Raw genomic sequence first — 16,101 nt, forward strand, 5'->3', positions numbered from 1 at the left:
GGAAACACGTTCATTGTTAAGATACACGGTAAAGGGAAACAATGCGAATTTAAAGTAGACGAATGATAATGGGGCAAGTGTGTGGGCAAGTTCGTTTTGTTTCTGGCTAAAGATGTTTCTGCAGCAGTTTTTCATCTGGGTTAGTTGCGTGACTGATGTGTCCAGAAAAAGATAAACATTCAAGTACCCGTGAAGGCGGGAGGGTCTATCAGTCGACAGAGGAGGTGTCTCGGTGTTTGAGAATCGCCCCCCGCTCCTCCTTCTGGGGTGCGGACGTCTTCGCGCTGGTTTAGGGCTCTTCCATGTTTGTGTCGATGTCTTACAAGGAGTAACAGCCAGACGTCCCACCTTGGCTCAGCGATGCAGAGAAGATCTGTAGGATCGGGTTGACAGGCAGGCTGACGATGAACCCATCACTAAAACACGGAGTTCTGTTAACAAAAAGAATTGAAGCTATTTGTAAATGCTAGTGTAGAGAGGATTCATCAGTACACAAGTGCAGAAATAGAGAAGAGATGAACGGCCCTTCTGGGTCACTGGGGATGAGCAGGCAGGTACTTGGCCACATGATGGTTACATACGGTAAATAACTTGTGCCCGAACCCTTGAAGCCCAACATGGATAGAATCTGGTCCATTCCCGTGTTTAAAGTGATACTATCAACAACTATCAGGAGCTCACAGGGGTCTTGGTGGTCTTCTGCTTTCCAATTTTAAAAATATCTATTATGGACGTATCAGTGGCAGAATCAATAAGTAAAGTTATAAATGAGGAGGGTGAAGCATTGGTCACTGCTAAGACGTGGTGAGGTAGAAGCTCTGTTAGTCCATTGGAATGGACAACAGCGTGGACAACATTTTCACTAATGATGATATAGGCAGTCATAAATAGTAGTAAATTATTGACTTTTTTTTTTTTGACAGAGTGGACAGTGAGAGAGAGAAACAGAGAGAAAGGTCTTCCTTTTGCCATTGGTTCATCCTCCAGTGGCCGCCGCGGCTGGCGCACTGCGGCCGGCACACCACGCTGATCCGATGGCAGGAGCCAGGTGCTTCTCCTGGTCTCCCATGGGGTGCAGGGCCCAAGCACCTGGGCCATCCTCCACTGCACTCCCGGGCCACAGCAGAGGGTTGGCCTGGAAGAGGGGCAACCGGGACAGAATCCGGCGCCCCGACCGGGACTAGAACCTGGTGTGCCGGCACCGCAGGTGGGGGATTAGCCTAGTGAGCCGTGGCGCCAGCTCTAAATTATTGCCTTACGTAAGTAAATTACAGCTTAGCAGTTTAAGAAAAATTTAAATTACCATAAATTAATACAAATCTAAATGACTGAGTAAATGAAAGATGGAAATTGATTGGTGGACAGAATATGTCAGTCATTTTGTCGTCGTCTCCGCTTGGTGCTGTTTGATGTCAGACGTTCGCTGAGTTACCTGAAGCACTTGTCCTGAGCGACTTCCTAGGTTGCCCTTTCGTTCCAAGAGACCGACGGGAGTGGAGGGTTCTTGTCTTGGTTGGTGATTTGTTTTAAGTGTGTTCATGGAATTGCTGAAAATGATCTTTAAAAAGCTATCCATGGTCTGATAGTAAACATGATGTGAGATCTTATTAAGTACAGAATTGATGTGACTTCATGACAGAGGTGTAGTGTACGTGAGAAGTCCTGCTGAGAGAGAGTTTATGACTCCCGTATATTTTATTATTTTCAGGGAATTAGTGATTTAGCTTCTAAAGTGAGTCTCCGAAGGCACATGGGCCAAAGATGACGCGGGTCCTTACAGACTAAGAATAGTCTCAGTGTGTTAAATAAAATTAGTGGAAAAATGGAATTCAACGATCAGTTTATTTTGGTACACAATTTGGAATTTCATGCAGTTTTTAAAAAATACTTATTTTATTTATTTGAAAGGAAAGTTATAGAGAGAAAAAGGGAGAGAGAGAGAGAAACAGAGAGAGAGAGAGAGAGAGAGCGAGCGAGCTTTTCAGCTGCTGGTTCACTCCCAAATGGCCACAATGGCCAGGGCTGTGCCACGCCGGAGCCAGGAGCCAGGAGCCAGGAGCTTCTTCCAGGTCTCCCATGTCGGTGCAGGGCCCAGGCACTAGGTCCATCTTCTGCTGCCTTCCCAGGTGCATTAGAGGGAGCTGGGTCAGAAGTGGAGCAGCCGGGACTCGAACTGGTGCCCGTATGGGATGCTGGTGCTGTAGGCGGTGGCTTAACTCATCATGCCACGGTGCTGGCCCCAGATTTCATGAGGTTTTATCATGATATGTATTTTCCATGAACATTTTGAAGACTCGTTTATGCATGGATTTAAAATTGTTTTTCATCAAAATAAGTTTATCTATTCTAAATTCGTCAAACTTTTTAAAATACCTTCATACACGTATGGGCTCTCAGCTCCAACACAGCACCATGACACGGCACAGCACGACAGCATCAGTCTGTCGTTGCTTCTTTAAATGAGACTAAAGGTGGCCAGCTGTCTGCAGTGTCCAAAGACTGTGTCGTTATTTGGGTTCAAGATTTAGATTTATGATTATTGGTGAATCTGTACTTGACCCATTCAGCAAGTACTTGTGTAAGCAAAGTAGATAAACTATGAGTGTGAAGTATTGTCTGGTTGAGAACATGCGTGATGACATGAGAAATATTAGTCAAAATAGAAAACATGGCTTCCCATTCAGAAAAAGCTGGGCCAGAGTTCTCTCCTGTTTGAGGATCTTTTTTTTTTTTTTTTTTTTTTTTTGGACAGGCAGAGTGGACAGTGAGAGAGAGAGAGAGAAAGGTCTTCCTTTGCCGTTGGTTCACCCTCCAATGGCCGCCATGGCCGGCGTGCTGCGGCCGGCGCACTGCGCTGATCCGATGGCAGGAGCCAGGTGCTTCTCCTGGTCTCCCATGGGGTGCAGGGCCCAAGCACTTGGGCCCTCCTCCACTGCACTCCCTGGCCACAGCAGAGAGCTGGCCTGGAAGAGGAGCAACCGGGACAGAATCCAGCGCCCCGACCGGGACTAGAACCTGGTGTGCCGGCGCTGCAAGGCAGAGGATTAGCCTAGTGAGCCGCGGCACCGGCCTGACTGTGGGAATATAATCAAGGTGGAAGATGGTATCCAGTGGTAACTGTGGGAGTGCCATGTGACTACACTGATAATGTGTGTATCAAACACTTCTTACGCATGTGAGGAGATACACGCGATGGAAGAATAATCCTGTATGCGGATAGGAGCAGCACGGCTCATCTTGGAGTCTGTGAGCACCAGTGCTAGTGAAAGGGTGGAGCATTCGGCAGGCGATGTAGACGTGCTGGGAGGGTCAGGACACTGGCCTGGGTTGCTGATGAGCGCTGGTGGTGGCTGACTTGTGTACAGCAAATGCGCGCCTGGAAATCCCAGTGTTTAACGTGATCCCACTAGTAGGAGTCAGGGCCCAGCCCTCTGCCTTCATGCATTTTCACTCTGTTTTCCTAATTGGACCAACGAGGGAAATGTCGACTGTGTCGGCAGACATCAGGAGTGCACGTCACTTACCCTACTTTCGTAAGTGGATCCATGCGAGAATCAGTCATCATACATGAAATTAAATGACGACGAATCCAGTGCAGCCTTGTGTGTGGGGAGGCCCAAATACTGTGACTGGAGACTGAAGGCAGTGGGGTCCAGAGAGAAGTCGTACGTCCCTGTCCCTTGTTTGGTCACGATCGTGTAGGTGGTCGTAAATGACAGATGTCCTGGTGTGGGTCAGCAGCCAACTCGAAATTGCTGCCTTATTACTGGGAAATCAAGCACATGTTCTGAACATCAGCGCTTCTGGAGGTGAAGGGTGACGGGAGAAGTCTGCCCCTGGACACGCTGTGTGGCTGCAGCCGTCGCACAGCCTTTTCAAAGGGAGGAGTAGAGTTCCTGGCCCGGCGTGGACTTGTGTCTGATGGTCTCTCTGTGCTACGCAGGACGGAGCGTCAGCAGGGCAGCCCACGCGGAGCCCAGGGCTGGTTGTACAGCGGGGCCGAAGTGGTGCGTTGGAGGAGGCGTCTCTGAAAACCGAGGGCGACAGAGGAGGGACGCGGTATCGCGAGAACGAGGTGTAGATGCAGTTTGAAAACATCAAGGCTTTTGTTTTTTGAGTGTCTGAGCCACTGTTAGGAAGTTACTAATGGTGAATTAGTGAAGCAATAAGCAAGGGCCGATCTGGATCCGTCACAGCTGGGGGTGTCGGGGGGTCACCTACAGTGGGTGCTGCCTGGGACTCTGTGCCCATCACAAAAGGGCCACTTGTCCTTCTCTCTTTATGAAGGGCTCTTGTAGATCAGGAATACACGGATACGGGTTCTGTTCATGTATCTTCACTTTCTCATTGCAATTGCATCGATGGAAACGCCGCTACACAAATGATGATGTTGCCAGAGAGTCCCGGCGCTTGCGGGAAAGCCCGCTGCCCGGAGCTGGTGTACGTGCGGTGAGGCTGTGGCGTGTTCGCTCCAGGCTGATGTAGTGACAGCGCTAAGTGGTGAGCAGCGCCTGCTTCCTGTCAGGGCTTCTGTTGGGGAAGATAAAATCAATCTCATCGCAAATTGCCTGAATGAGCGATGTGATGACAGGTGCAGGGCAGGGCCCGGCGCAGGTTGCCTCTCGGTCTTTCTGGTCACCTGCTGTGCTGGGAACGGGTGCCTGTCCTTTGTGCGCCAAAGCGCTGTGGCTGCATCTGTGCGCCGAGCGTGGAGACCCTTGGGAGGAGAAGTCAGTGGTCTCTTCCTGGTGTCAAGTGTTTTAGATGAAGCGTTCCCAGCATTATTAAAAAGTATGAAATAAAATCACCGAAGGTAAATTTTGGCCCAATTGTAGAGAGGATTAATATAAAACATGATGTTGACGAGTGCAGAGTTAGAACAAGGTAGCACTTAGGGAAGGGAAGGTACTGCCGTGAGTAATGATTGGGTACTTAGTGAAGGGAAAGTATTGCCGTGAGTACTGATTGGGTACTTAGTGAAGGGAAGGTGTTGCCGTGAGTACTGATTGGGTACTTAGTGAAGGGAAAGTATTGCCGTGAGTACTGATTGGGTACTTAGTGAAGGGAAGGTGTTGCCGTGAGTACTGATTGGGTACTTAGTGAAGGGAAAGTATTGCCGTGAGTACTGATTGGGTACTTAGTGAAGGGAAGGTGTTGCCGTGAGTAATGATTGGGTACTTAGGGAAGGTATTGCCGTGAGTACTGATTGGGTACTTAGTGAAGGGAAGGTACTGCCGTGAGTACTGATTGGGTACTTAGTGAAGGGAAGGTACTGCCGTGAGTACTGATTGGGTACTTAGTGAAGGGAAGGTGTTGCCGTGAGTAATGATTGGGTACTTAGGGAAGGTATTGCCGTGAGTACTGATTGGGTACTTAGTGAAGGGAAGGTACTGCCGTGAGTACTGATTGGGTACTTAGTGAAGGGAAGGTACTGCCGTGAGTAATGATTGGGTACTTAGTGAAGATATTGCCGTGAGTACTGATTGGGTACTTAGTGAAGGGAAGGTACTGCCGTGAGTACTGATTGGGTACTTAGTGAAGGGAAGGTACTGCTGTGAGTACTGATTGGGTACTTAGTGAAGGGAAGGTACTGCCGTGAGTACTGATTGGGTACTTAGTGAAGGGAAGGTGTTGCCGTGAGTAATGATTGGGTACTTAGGGAAGGTACTGCCGTGAGCACTGATTGGGTACTTAGTGAAGGGAAGGTACTGCCGTGAGTACTGATTGGGTACTTAGTGAAGGGAAGGTACTGCCGTGAGTACTGATTGGGTACTTAGTGAAGGGAAGGTACTGCTGTGAGTACTGATTGGGTACTTAGTGAAGGGAAGGTACTGCCGTGAGTGCTGATTGGGTACTTAGTGAAGGGAAGGTGTTGCCGTGAGTAATGATTGGGTATTTAGGGAAGGTATTGCCGTGAGTACTGATTGGGTACTTAGGGAAGGTACTGCCGTGAGTACTGATTGGGTACTTAGTGAAGGGAAGGTATTACCATGAGTAATGATTGGGTACTTAGGGAAGGTATTGCCGTGAGTAATGAGTTTGTGGGCAGGTGGCAGACACCCTCGCGCTCACTCACGAGTTTCTGTGACTCTCCGGGATTGTTTCTGATTGCTGAGCTCATGAGTTTTCAGCACAGTGATCTGATGTCAGGAGAGTGTTGAAGCGAATACCTGCACCCGGAGAGCGGGGGTCCCGTGCCGTGGGGATCTAATCGCCCCTCCTGTTGGAAGAAGCCTGGAGACGCACAGTAGAGGTGTTCAAGGCCACAGGCTTCTCACTCTCTCCTAAATCCACACGGATCTAGGCTTCGTGTCCCGAGGATCGTGGAGACACCTGTATGCAGTGGTCGGTGTTCTGGCCTTGGGCCGGCCATTTAAAGGTGTCAGTGTGTTGTTCAGAAGTAGGAGGTCCAACCAAAGAAGAACCATGGGCCAGTAACGAACACGAGACTGATGCGTCCATCAGGCTGAGTGGTGTGCAGTTGAGCACTGAGATCAATTCGAGAACCAGATCTCGTTTCTCTGGGAAGTGACCCACAGGTCAGTTTTAGGGATAGCACAGGCTGGCTCCTTTTTAAATTCCTGATTCCTACATTTATTTATTGTGCCATGGTGAATTAGTGGATCCGTGAGGAGACAAGCTATAAATGAAGAAAAGGATTCGTGGTCCCGGACCAGTGGTGGCGACTTGGGTGTGAGCCAGGGATCATGAGTGACGTGTGTCAGGAAGTTTGAGCGCCTGTGTTAAGGAAATGGGTCTATTGCTCTGTTGCTAAATATTCGATTATTCTGTGGTGTTTTGTAGTTCATGGATAATGATCATATTATTATAAGTAAACTAATACATGAGACATTCAAGGTTAGAAATCAGTGAATGAAAATGTGACCATGCCTGGACCAACTGTAGTATGGTAAAAAAAAAATGGTGGTACTTATCTCTTTTGGGGGAGTTGGGATTTATTCTTTTTTAGACTTTCAGAATGAGGGCTGCATAGACGCGTGCGTCGTCAGTCTTGGATTACTGGTTGTTTGTTCTTGACCAGGAAAGTTGTTCAGATGGAAGCCTAAGTGCTATTTAGATTGAAAAGGGCCCTGACAAGCATCTGTTATGCAACGAGATCTATGGGGCCATACGAGTGGCATTATAAATTAGGTCATCTGCTTCCACTCCGGGCAGAGCAAGTGCGCGTGTGTGCAGACACAGACTTTATCTTCACTCAAACAAGTGAAAACTAATTAGCTCAATGGGACACGGGCTACTAATGATCACGTCTCGAAATAACGGTTATGTTAAGCAGTTTCTGCCAGTAACTGCTTTTAGAGACAAAAATTCAGACTCTTACAAGTTTTGGGGCTGGGAGGATATAGATATATGTGGTAACATTTATTTGAGTTTTTAAGAGTTTTCACATGGTCACATTTCTTTAAAAGAATGGACAGTTGGCCAAGGTCTTTTATGAATTAATAACTAAGGTAGGATCAGATATTGTTACTTGTGAGGTTACTTTGAAACAAGTATTCAGGTGAATTTTCTGCATATGTGAGGTCCAAAGGTTGAGACGGGTTAAGCATAAGGCTGGGGCATTGAAACTGATGCATCCGTGGCCGGCGCTGCGGCTCACTAGGCTAATCCTCCGCCTAGCGGCGCCGGCACACTGGGTTCTAGTCCCGGTCGGGGCGCCGGATTCTGTCCCGGTTGCCCCTCTTCCAGGCCAGCTCTCTGCTGTGGCCCGGGAGTGCAGTGGAGGATGGCCCAAGTGTTTGGGCCCTGCACCCCATGGGAGACCAGGAGAGGCACCTGGCTCAGCGCAGTGCGCCAGCCGCGGCGGCCATTGGAGGGTGAACCAACGGCAAAGGAGGACCTTTCTCTCTCTCTCTCTCACTGTCCGCTCTGCCTGTCAAAAAAAAAAAAAAAAAAAAAAGAAACTGATGCGTCTTCCACCTGCTGCTTCACTCCCCAAATGGCTGCAACAGCCGGGGCTGGGCCAAGCCAAAGCCAGGAGCCGGGAACTCCATGCAGGTCTCCCAGTGGGTGCAGGGGCCCAAGCACTTGGGCCATCACTGCTGCCTTCCCAAGCACACTAGCAGGGAGCGGGAGCGGAAGTGGAGCAGCCGGGCGGCGTCCACGTGGGATTCTGGTATTACAGGTGGCGGCTTAACTCACTGTGCCCCGGCACCACCCCACAACTCCTCTTCTTGATTCAGGTGGTGGAATCAAAGGTCCCCGTTTATAATTGGAAAAAAAAATTAATTGGACAAAAGAGAGATTTTTGTTTTTGCTTTTGTTTGCTTATTGGCTGGTTCTGAACAGGAAATGATCCAAAGGTTGAGAAAATCAGAAAAATCACAGTCTAGATTGTTCCGCTCTGACATCTGCTTCCTCCTGCCCAGGCTGGGTCCTCAGTGATGGTGGGAGAAGCCAAGAGACCCTGTAAGTGTAGCATGAAGTTCTTGACCTGGGTGGGTTTTCCCCCCATAGGAGTCATTGTATTTTTTATAAAAATAGACAAATAGCTGTATCTCAACACAAAACTTAGACACCAGGGATGAGCGTGTGTTACACACCAAGCACTGGGATGACTTTGATCAGTACAACTGTGGAATCATAGCATTATTTTTAACGTAATCCCAGAACACTGAAGTTCACCAATAAATAAATTAGAGGTGTAATCCTTTGCATAAAAGCCTTACAAGTTTCATGGAAAAGAATGAAATAAAAAGATTGTGTCTTGATTCAAAAAATTGAAATCATATATAGTTTTGTCATAAAAGAAACCAAACCCCTAATTGTGAATCTGGGGAAAACAAAATTTTCTTGTTGGAGAAAATTTCTCGTATTTCCTCCTTTTCTGGCAATAGGTAACCTTGCATATTTTGTGTGAAATTTTTCAGTTATGGAAGAAGGCACATTCATCTCCCGTATTTAAAATTGTGCCACTGCCTGCTCTCAGCTCCCAGAACGAGCGCCTTCCGTCCAACAGTCGCTCTGTGACCACTCAGTGTAAGTAATAAACCAAGCGTCTATCTTTGGGGGGCGCTCTGTTTTGAGTTTCGTATAATCAGTGAAGGCCTCTGAAGGACCAGTGATCAGAGTGGGTTGTGAATCCCAGTCCATCCGCGCCACCGGCCCCTTTGCCAATGCCGCTCTGCCCTTGGCTCTGGGAGGAAGGGTAGTGCAGCCTAGTGGGCAGTTCACGTAGGGGTGCACACAATGAAAGGGCCACTGTATTTCCATGAATAGACCGGGGGCTCATCCAGGAACATAAATCAGGGCTGTTAATGTCCCTGATGGGGGCCTTGTGTTCACTAATTTGAAACAGGAATCTGGTCTTTTCATCTGATAGCCTCCTCTTTACGTTGGCCAGGTGGCTGTCCCCCAGCTAATTAAATTCTCCTCCAGGTGGGAGGACCTCTGCCCGATCCCTCAGGCTAAGGAGCCTGGTTTCCACTCCGTCATTAAAAAAGACAATTAAATTTTAAAGGGCCACGCATAGGCCTGTGAAGAGCACGTGTTATGATCTGAAATTAATCCAGTGTAGCACAAATGAAGTACAAGGGGGAAGAAGCCTTTAGCTTCCCCACTCGTTTCCAGGAGGCAAATGCGCCGTTTCGTGCCTGCCTCCTTTGTCACGGACGTGCCCCTCTGGTGGGCACCCAGGCGAAGGCTCACGCAGGAATCAGCACTCTGGGTGCTGGGCCCAGCGGTGGGTCCTGCTTGTTCACTGGAGCTTCCAAACGTGTTCAGGCTGCAGGAGCCCCTCTGGACCCAGTGCATCTGAGTCAGGATTGCGATCAATCGTTTTCTGAACAGCTGGCGACCCGTGCTAGAGGAGAGCCAGTGTGTAGCCTGCGTGTAGCCTGCGTGTAGCCTCGGAGGGCTCATGCGGGCTGAGCTGCGATGAGCGGGAAAAGGCGAGGTTCCGTCGGCACAGACAGAGGCACTGCGGAGCGTGCGTGCAGGGGCGCGCGCTTGGTCTCGCGGTTAAGACCGCTTCCACCGCAGAAAGCCCGGGTTCAGGTGCCGGCTCCTGCTCCCGACTCCGGCTTCCTGCGAATGGGGCCCTGGGCGGCGGTGGTGATGGCCTGCGCAGCAGGAACCTGATCACTTGGGCCATCGCCACTGCCTGCCAAACTGCCAGCTTCGGCCTGGCCCAGCCCTGGCCATTTTGGGCATTTGGGGATGAACCAGCGGACGGGAGGTCACCATGTCTCAGTCTCTGTCTCTCTGCCGGTCAAATAAAGCAAAAATTTAAACACAGCTCATCAAAAATGTATTTTATGAAAAAGCTACGTGTTGATTTTGATTTTTTTGGTAGCAGAATAAACTTTTTAAAAAGATTTGTTTATTTATTTGAAAGGCAAAGTGACAGAGATTTTCCATATGCTGGCTTACTCCCCAGATGGCCACAACGACTGGGGCTGGGCCAGGCCAAAGCATGGCAGGAACCCAGGGACCTGGGCCGCCATCTGGTGCATTGGCGGGGAGCTGGCCCCTAAGTGCGGCAGTGGGGACTTGAACTGGCGCTGCATATGGGCTGCTGGTGCCGCACGTGCAGCCGCGCCACAGTGCTGGCCCCTACACACATCTTTTATTTTCAGTTTCCCATGAAGTTTGTAAAGTATCTACATTCACAAGTAGGGAAACAACATTAAAACGTGGGCCGGTTTTGAGGATGTGTTACACAGCAAGGAGGTGACTAATTCAGTGCTGAAATGCCTTGGTCTGTTAAGGAGAGAAACGCAGGTTAAAATTCTCACCGTATGAGAAGTAGGTAGGAACAAAGGTTCAATAGTCAACGTTCCGCTCTTAATTTGTAGTGAGTTCTCGGGTACCTGATTCCTTAATTCCAGGAACTGAAGTTGAACACGCAAACAGCTCGCAGGCTGCAGTGTGGCATGAGCAGAGGTGGGAGAGTCCCTGCTTTGTCTGCTTTGTGTCCCACAGAATGCGAGATCGGGGCTGTCGTGGTCGTTATTTAAGGGCGAAGGCATTGGCAGATCAGCAGACGGTTTTACTTTTTAAATATTTGTGTATTTGAAAGGTAGAGTTACAGAGAGAGACAGAGAGAGATTGATCTTCCATCTGCTGGTTCACTCTCCAAATGGCTTCAATGGCTGGGGCTGGGCCAAGCCAAAGCCAGGAGCTTCTTCTGGTCTCCCACGTGGGTGCAGGGCCCCAGCGCGCGGGCCGCGCTCCGCGGCCTTCCCGGCACTTTGGCAGGAGCTGCAGCGGCAGTGATGCGGCTGGAACCCGAGCAGCAGCTTAACCCCCTCGGCCTCAGCGCGGCCCCCCGCAGGTGGTTTTTATTCTTGGTCTTCCATGGGTGACAAACGAATAAATGACTTCTTGAAATCATAAAATCAAAAAAGGCCACGCCTGGGCCGAGGATAAAGCTGTGTTCCCAATAAGCATCGGGGTTAAGGAATTTTGCTAAAGTAAAACCCACTCAGAAATAGGTTCAGGTTGCTACCTTTTCAGTTAAGAAGACAAGAGACAGGTTCTAGCCTTGGTCAAAGACCCTGATGTCTGGGTCATTGTTTTTCCCTTGGGTGTTATTAGTTTATTATTATTTTAATAAAAAATGTAAAATAAGTATTGTCATAAAAATGGAGGGGCAGGAGACTATGATGGGTTGGACTTGGGTCAGTTATTTTACCACTCTGCTCAAGGAGACCATAAAAAGCTTTGAATAATGGTCAGTGTTTCCCTTTCTGGTTCAGTAAAGATGATTTGTTGTTGACTGTACTTTTGCAAATAAGTAATGACTAAATTAATAGACAAAGAAAGTCTATATAGGAAGAAAATTCAATGAGTATTTCAATGATTAAAGTTCTTGAATGAAGAATCAGGATCAACCCAAGTCTGTTTCTCTGAAATCCACTTATCTGAAAAGATTTAATCTGTTTCTTCTTATGCATGACAAATTCAGAGGAAGACGCTAAAGCAGTCACTGCACTTGCTTTTGTGTTTTGGTGGGTTTATGGAGCTGATTATCATCTTCAGTGTTTTCCTTTTTTATTAGAAGAGAGTCAGAGAGAGTGAGAGCGGGAGAGGGAGAGGGAGAGAGGGAGGGAGAGAGGGAGGGAGAGGGAGAGAGGGATTGAGAGAGAGAGAGGGAGAGGGAGAGAGAAGGAGAGAGAGAACTCACTGTGGCTCTTCTCCCACGGTTCCAAAGAGTAACCACACCCCAACTCCATGGTGCAGTGTAAGATCCCGGCCAGGGCACCCATCCCACTTGGTCCTGGGCGTTTGTTTCCATGTCATCGCGAGGCTGACGGCCTCCAGGGGCAGGTGCTGGCCCAGTCATCTTGAGGCTGATGGCCTCAAGGGGCAGGCGCTGGCCCGGTCACGGAGAGGCTGATGGCCTCCGGGGCAGGTGCTGGCCCAGAGTCTCCATGGCCCCAGGGCCTGCCCAGCCTTCAGCCTCGTGGGCACCTAGCAAGTCACCGCTGAGTGAATGAGCGAATGTGCTTTTGTGGAACCAGGTGTCTCCGAGCGGCCTGGACACTGCTCTGGGGGGACGTTGCAGGTCACGTGGTCTGAGGCATCCTCCCGCACGCCCGGATTCTCCCTGGAGTCCTGCTGCCTGTGCCAGACGCACAGGATACTGGCAGTTCTGACTGTCCTGGATGCCGGCCCGTCCCTGGGCAGTGTTGGCTTGGCGTGGTGGAATGGAAGCCCTGGGTCTTCCCGAAAGCTGCCCTTGGCTGTGCCAAGCCAGGAGATCAAAAATAAACCCAGTCTTGTGTGCAGGCCTCCAGGGGGTGGGCCTGCTTCTTGCCCGTCCTTGTTCTTGTGGGGCTCCGCTCGAGACGGGAAACACCTCTCATTTTTCAGCTTCAGCTGAAGCCGGGTGAGGGTGACCGTCCCCACCAGGCTGAAGCCGGGTGAGGGTGACCGTCCCCGCCAGGCGGGGCAGTTTAGCAAGAGCTTTGTTGATCGGGCTCTTAGCTGATGTAATGCACGGCCAGTTCATAGCGTGGTGCTTGGGAAGCAAGATTCCTCACGAAAGGATACTCGCCAGTCCTCCCCTCCCACTGCAAGTAGCTGTATCTGATGCTTGCGGTTGCGTTAGGCCCACGGCTCCCGAGCAGCGCTGATGCTCCGACTCTCCCGCCCGGGAAGGCTGGAGAGTTCAGGTGAGCTCTGGGAAGAGAGCAGTTTGGATGGGACTGACCGTTGCAGGACACTCACATTAGGACAAGAGCTCGCCCTTCTCCCAGGGAGGGCGTGGCAAGGCCAAAGACCCACCCCGCCCCTCTGCTCTGTGCCTCCCTTCCTGCCGCAGGTGTGTGCTCCGTGCCTCTGAACGGCCTAATGCCGCCGTCCCTCTTCCTCTTCTGTCTTGGCCGGCTCCTGACCCTGGATCCTCCCTTGGGGACGTGAGGCACCCCAGCCGCAGTGCCTTCAGTTGAGGTTTCTGGAACTGCCGCTGGCTGGGCCGGCGCAGAGCCGCCCCCGCCTCTCCTGCTACCCCAGGCCCTTGGAGCGAAGCTGCGCGCTCTCACTCACTCGCCCCGCCCCGATCCTGAGCAGAGCCCTCGTTACGTCAGGTCTGTGAGTTCCTGGTTCTCCCGAGGACCGCGAGCGCCTTGAGGACAGGGTCTGCCAGGCATCCGGGCAGTTAGTCAGTTGACCACTGGTGGCTTCGTTCATTCATTGAAAAACCACCGAGCGCACTCTGTGAGTTGGCGCGGGGCGGCAAGCAACAGGCAACGCGCCACACCTGTGCCTGTGGCAGCTGTGCCTGGGTGCCGCTGGCTCGAAGCACGCATTCGTGGAAGTGCTGTGAGGGCAGGGTGCTGGGGGACTGCACCGACGGTCAGCGGGGCTGCTCTTGACCCCCACGCTGCGTGCCCTCTGCGCCACTCCCTCGTTATGAGGAGGGGCTGAAGGAAGGCCAGGGCCGTAGCCACAAGCACAGCTGGCCAGTGGCTTCGTTCTCTGGTCAGGTCCGTGGGGTCTTCACACCTCCTTGGGGGAAAGAGGAGTCGGCTTGGGGTTCCTGCTCGGCTACTCCTTGGGCAGCTGTGACCAGCCACACACCACACGTCACAGGGTGCCATCGTTGAGAGCCCGGGTCTCGTCTTCCATGGTCAACTTTTATGCATTTCTCATAGCTTTTATTTTTTATTCTCATTCTATTTGAGAGAGCGATTGAGATCTTCCATCTGCTGGTTCACTCCTCAAAGACTTGGAACAGCCAGGCCTGGGCTGGGCTGGGGCCAGGAGCCAGGAGCCCCATCCATTCTCCCTGGGTGGCAGGGTCCCAGGTGAGCCATGGGCTGTGCCTCCCAGGGGCACACCGTGGGGCACACACGGCCTCACATGCCCTCCCCGGCGCCATCGTGGGCTGTGGTGCCCCAAGCGGTGGCCTGGGCGCTGTGCCCTGTCCTCCTGCTCTTGGATATTTCTCCGAGTGACCAGCGAGGGGCAGCCTGCAGTACACGATGGCGGGCTTTGCTTTCCCCGGCTCATCTCACTCTGAGTTTCTGAACACGGCTCTTGTGGTATTGTGACGTTGTCTAGCCAGCCTGGCGTGGGGCACACACGGCTTCACATGTCCTCCCCGGCGCCTCCCCGTCCCTGCCCTCACCGTTCAGTCCTCACCAAAGCACCCATCTTATTCCGTTGGCATGTCCAGGGTGCCCCCAAGTCCACTTCTGTCACAGCCAGCACCACCATGCCAGTGCACACTCCTCTCGTCTTGGCTGGCCTCCACCTCTGAACTGCCCACGCTCCCTGGCCCTGGTCTGTGCTCACCATGGCCAGCGTGGTCTTTATACACGGCTCACCATGGCCAGTGTGGTCTTTCTACACGGCTCACCAAGGCCAGTGTGGTCTTTCTACACGGCTCACCAAGGCCAGTGTGGTCTTTCTACACGGCTTGCTGTGGCCAGTGTGGTCTTTCTACATGGCTCATCGTGGCCAGCGTGGTCTTTCTACATGGCTTGCTGTGGCCAGTGTGGTCTTTCTACATGGCTCGCTGTGGCCAGCGTGGTCTTTCTACATGGCTCGCTGTGGCCAGTGTGGTCTTTCTACACGGCTCGCTGTGGCCAGTGTGGTCTTTCTACACGGCTCACCGTGGCCAGTGTGGTCTTTCTACACTTGGGACTCATCCAGGAGTCCCATGCTCCTTCTGTGCCTCCCACAGGGCCCCGGGTGCAGGCCCAGCCCCACCTCCCAGCACACAGCCCTGGGCTCAGGCGCTGGCCCTGACCCTCCCAGGCCTGTGCACTGTGCCTCTGCACCTGCGCACGGCCCCTGCTCGTCTCTGGCCTCTGAGTGGGAGCACTGCTCGGTGGCCGCAGGCCTTCTGCCTCCTCCTGTGGGACACGTGCCCCTCCCCCCCAACCGTTCCGTGGCCTTGTGCTTGACCTTCAGTGTTCAGAAGCCTCCCATTTGCTGGGGTCATGAGGCGATGAGTGCCTCCCCCACTAGACCGAGAGCTTTCAGGCTGTGGGCTCACAACCTGGGAGCCTGGTCTGCCACTGTCCCAGCCAGGGCCTGGAGCAGAGGAGCTGACCCAGTGAGAATCCTGGTGCAGGGGGATGAGCGTGTGCACAGAGGCAGGGGGCCCAGTCCCCCAGCCTGGATGATGGCACCTCCTGGCTGCCGAGGCCTCCTGTGCACCCCCCACCCCCCCGCCCCCCGCCAGCCGACTCCACTTTGCCTCCCGCCTGCCACTCATTACACGTAAGCCTCACCCTGGGAACGGCCCAGGAGGGCCCTGTTTTCACTCACGGGCTTGAACATGGAGACCTTGCTCCTTTCTGAAGTGAACCTCACTCCCCCAGGAAGTTTGGAAAGGACGTGGGCCGTCGGACTCGGGCTTATAAAGGCCCTTTCAAAATCTGAGAGCCCGTGGCCACTGGCCAGGGCCGGCCCCTGGGGGTCGCTGGGCCCCCTCTCACAGAAGGGAAGGGAAGGTGGAAAACAAACCTTCGGCTGTCACCAAGAGGCTGATGGTTTGCAAGAGAGAATTCTGCGGTTTGCTTTTGCTTCGTTGACGAAACCTGAGCGAGGCCGGTCCTCTTCTGCTCTGCTTACACGCTGTGGCCCGCGGCCTCGACTCCTCCCAGAGCCAGAAGGGACTTTGAT

The 16,101-nt window shown here is 52.0% G+C and overlaps 1 long non-coding RNA gene across 22 annotated transcripts in view; it reads left to right on the forward strand.

Moving 5' to 3' along the window:
• Positions 1-16,101, forward strand: part of LOC103346390 (uncharacterized) — a 115,481-nt gene that overhangs the window by 76,420 nt on the left and 22,960 nt on the right. For all 22 annotated transcript variants that reach the window (XR_011384959.1, XR_011384962.1, XR_011384960.1 and 19 more), the window contains one exon: positions 8,892-9,000. This is a non-coding gene — a long non-coding RNA (uncharacterized lncRNA). The remainder of the gene's footprint in view (positions 1-8,891; positions 9,001-16,101) is intronic.

The sequence above is a fragment of the Oryctolagus cuniculus genome, chromosome 20, assembly GCF_964237555.1.
Source record: "Oryctolagus cuniculus chromosome 20, mOryCun1.1, whole genome shotgun sequence".
NCBI lineage: Eukaryota > Metazoa > Chordata > Mammalia > Lagomorpha > Leporidae > Oryctolagus > Oryctolagus cuniculus.